Here is a 4,167-nt window from a genome sequence, read left to right on the forward strand (position 1 = left end):
AAAAAGTCTCATGTTCCTTAAGTACATCTACCCTGTTGAACTTATTATTGGAAATAAATATTTAAATCAAAACAAGCTGCTAATTATTTCACATTTTACTTGTGAGCAATGGCACATTTAAATCTTACAAATATAGTTATTTGGCTTATATCGTGATATATATCGTTATCGCCTGAAATGAAAAAAACATATCGTGATATGAAAAAATCTCATATCGCCCAGCTCTAGTATGAATTATATCATATAAACAGATCTAATAAGAAGGCAGGAGGTGTGGCACTTGTTGAAATGTAAGTAGGTTGAACATATGTCTGTGGCTATTGATGGTTTAATGGAGTGTGTGACAGTAGAAATAGAAATGGAAAGAAAGAGTAATATAATTGTTACTTGTATGTATAGGAGGCCTGGGACACTGATAGAAACATTCACAGTAGTAGAAGGATTTATTGAGCAAGGTAAAGGGAAATAAGACATTTTGTATTTGCGGGGATTATAATATTTTTTTAAAATGTCCAATCATAAGTCATCATCAGATTTTTTGAGTTAATATTTGGAAGAGGGTTTTACCCTCTGATTACTAAACCTATTAGAATAACTGAAAAGTCAGCAACTTTAATTTATCATATTTTCATCAATTGCTTGCTAGATATAACAATAAAACGATAAACCAATATGAAGAAGTTGAAAATAACAGAATTTAACTGTAGAAAAAATTATCCTTGCAGTTTGATATTTACTGGTATTGCTCACTGTTGAGTATATTGTTCTGTATACAATAATACAGCACAACACTAAAATCAATCTTTTGATTTTTCTGAAAATCGACAGTAAAAAGTAGTGAAAATACATTGACGGTTGTTTTTTTGCACTAATAAAATTGTGGAGTTGTAAAGTATTTTGTCTAGCGTCAATTATATCTTCAGTTATATCATTATTGCAAATTCTCTAATTATATTGTGATAAATATTTTTTTAATCATATAGCCCTGCTCTATTTAAAAGTACTGAATGGTATGCCACTTATTTGAGTGTAAATGTTAAATAACAAAGAACATTAAAACATGACCGTTGGAGATATGTCGGCAAAGTTATGTGACATTAGTAATGTTTGTACAGGGTGGGCCATTTATATGGATACACCATAATAACATGGGAATGGTTGGTGATATTAAAGTCCTGTTTGTGGCACATTAGTATATGTGAGGGGGCAAACTCCTCAAGATGGGTGGTGACCATGGTGGCCATTTAGAAGTTGGCCATCTTGGATACAACTTTTGTTTTTTCAATAGGAAGAGGGCCATGTGACACATCAAACTTATTGGCAATGATACAAGAAAAACAATGGTGTGCTTGGTTTCAACATAACCTTATTCTTTCATGAGTTACTTATACGTTTCTCTTTGTTTACAGCCATTGACATGTCGAAGAGGTTAACACGTGAGGAGCGGATCGAAATTGTGTTGATATCTGGTGAACACAGTAACCGGGTCATTGCAGCAGATTTCAATGCAAGACACCCTACGAGACCACCTATCTCCCATGCTACAGTTAGCAAACTGTTTGCTAAGTTTCGTGAAACTGGTTCAGAAGATTTTGTTCAGTGATGAGGCAAACTTTTATGTGAATGGTGAAGTTAACAAACAAAACCATCGCTATTGGTCTGACACTAACCCACATTGGATGGATCCCTCCAAGACTGTTGGAACAACAAAAGTGATGGTTTGGTGTGATATATGGGGTACAACGATAGTGGGTCCATTCTGTGCTGGCATTTCTCCTGCGCTGTTGCTATCAGTGTGTGAAGAGTGGGAGAAAAGGGTTGCAATGACAATCCAACACAATGGGCAGCACATTGAACACATTTTATAAGTAGTCAGAAACTTGTAAATAACTCATGAAAGAATAAAGTTACGTTGAAACCAAGCACACCATTGTTTTTCTTGCGACATTAACAATAAGTTTGATGTGTCACATGGCATGCTTCCTATTGAAAAAACAAAAGTTGTATCCAAGATGGCCGACTTCTAAATGGCCACGATCCATCTTGAGGAGTTTGCCCCCTCACATATACTAATTGTCACAAACAGGACTTTAATATCACCAACCATTCCCATGTTATTACGGTGTATCCATCTAAATGGCCCACCCTGTACTTTCAGCATTAACATGGTTTTAAAGCCTTCACTGTAAAATATGTAGTACGTAAATCTTACAGAGAATGTGATGATTTTATGGATAATTAAAGCCAGTCATATATCCACAAACACAGCAAGCTGAAAGTCACTGAAAACAGTCGACTGAAAACAGTCAACAATTGACTGTGGGAGAAAGTACTCGGGGCCTTCAAATTAAACACTATGAAATGACATCAACCACACTTATACAGACTGTATATAACAACCAACTCTAAAATGTTTGTTTGCAGAGGAAAGACACAGACAGACTCTGCTTACAGGATGTGATGTGACAACACTAATGAAATATTGATCTGTCATATTTGTTCAAGACGTTTTTCTTATGGGCAAAAATATTAAAATCATGATGAACAGGGGTGGTGATTCCTATGCCTTTGTGTATATAATTTGGAATTTTTCTACAACTGTGGGCCAAAAATAAATATATATTATTTCATTCATTTCAAAAGTTTATTTGCATGACGCACAAACACAATTGAAAGGTACAAATGTGTTGTGCATGTAACGAATTCAAACGTGGTGCACATGTGTGTCACAAGTTGATCGGGCTGTAGGCTGTGGCACTTGGCCAGAGGTGGCGCTGGTTAATTCGAGTCCATGTTAGTGCAAACAAAGTAAACTGCACGCTTTAGTTGTGAAGCAAAAACGCTGAAATTGGAGTAATAAAACGTAGGAGGGGAACAATAACGACGACTAGAGTCTCCCGATCGTTTACTCTTACTGTCCTGTGTTAATTGTTTGTTGTTTTCGCGATCGCGTCGCGCATGACAATATCACAAACTCGTGACATTTTTAAACATTTTGTTGTTCAACAGCATCAAGACTGACGGAGTGTGTTTGAATTAACCTCACAAGTGTCACAGATTACACATTTTGGCGTTTTTTGCTGGTTTGTCGGTAGCAGCTCCTGAAACGCAAGTCTACCACACATCTGTTCGACCAAAGCCAGTTAATCTGGAACACGGGCCGATTTTTTGTCCCAGTCCAGCCCTGGATGCATCTGGAGACGGTCCTATTCAGTCCTATTCTAAAGGCTGATTGCCCTCCCCCACGCTTGTACCTGTGGCTTTCTGTCCTGGGGGTGGGGGCTGGTTGTTCTCCTGCCCTGCAGCCCATCCTTTTGTTCATATTCAAAGACTATTTTTCTGTATCTATTCTTACCCCCTAAAACCCGCCGTATTATAATGTTGCAAGAAATCACAAACTCTACAGTCTGTCTAACTCCAATGTATACCAAACAATCTATTATTCTCAACAGAGCTAAAATCAACATAAACTGAACCCATTTTAAAGTTAGCTCGGTGCTTACCTTTAGATGAGCCCACAAACCGAGAGAAACTCCGTGATGAAGCTGTAAGTCTTAAGAAACAGATCAGGGAGCAGAGACCCACGTGGTTCACGCTGATCTGAGCTACGATCCAGGAAACAAGGGTGTGCAGATCGATGCAGAAATTGATCCCAACGTTGGTAGTGGTATATGTTCCTGTAAGTTCACTACTTTACTCCCGTTTCATGATAAAGCAACTCTCTCTCTGCTCGACACCTCTCCTGCAAACACAAAATTTCTCCGCCCCTTTTTCCCGACTCTGCCGTGATTTGTTACTCGGCTTGGTCACGTGACTCACTTGCACAACGTAACCACGCGGGGTGTAATTTCAAAATTAGCGCCTATCTCCTTTTCCTAAACAATTTTCTTTGGCCTCGATGAAAACGTCATCTTGTGAAGGAGAATTGCTTAAAACTCAGGAAAAGAGAGGAGCGGTGCTGAGAATTGGACCAGCCTTACACTCGTTTCTCTGTAACAATATGACACCGGATGTCCGCCTGTTGAAACTACATTGTGCTGAAGATGGACTACAAAACAAACACCTAATTGCTAAGGACTCAGGAAAAGAGCATGTATCCAAGGTCTCATGATTAACCTCGCATTGCTTATAAATGTTGGGCAATAGCTGGAAGACCTAAACAAGGCC

The 4,167-nt window shown here is 38.3% G+C and overlaps 1 protein-coding gene across 1 annotated transcript in view; it reads right to left on the reverse strand.

Moving 5' to 3' along the window:
* The window catches only part of LOC146389802 (uncharacterized), an 8,391-nt gene extending 4,637 nt beyond the window's left edge, over nt 1-3,754 (reverse strand). The window contains exon 1 of the mRNA XM_084913356.1: nt 3,504-3,754. The gene's annotated coding sequence lies outside the window, so the exon portion shown is untranslated. The remainder of the gene's footprint in view (nt 1-3,503) is intronic.
* Nucleotides 3,755-4,167: the final 413 nt, after the last annotated feature.

This window comes from Perissodus microlepis, chromosome 3, assembly GCF_051167445.1.
Source record: "Perissodus microlepis isolate ML-2025 ecotype Zambia chromosome 3, ASM5116744v1, whole genome shotgun sequence".
Taxonomy (NCBI): Eukaryota; Metazoa; Chordata; class Actinopteri; order Cichliformes; family Cichlidae; genus Perissodus; species Perissodus microlepis.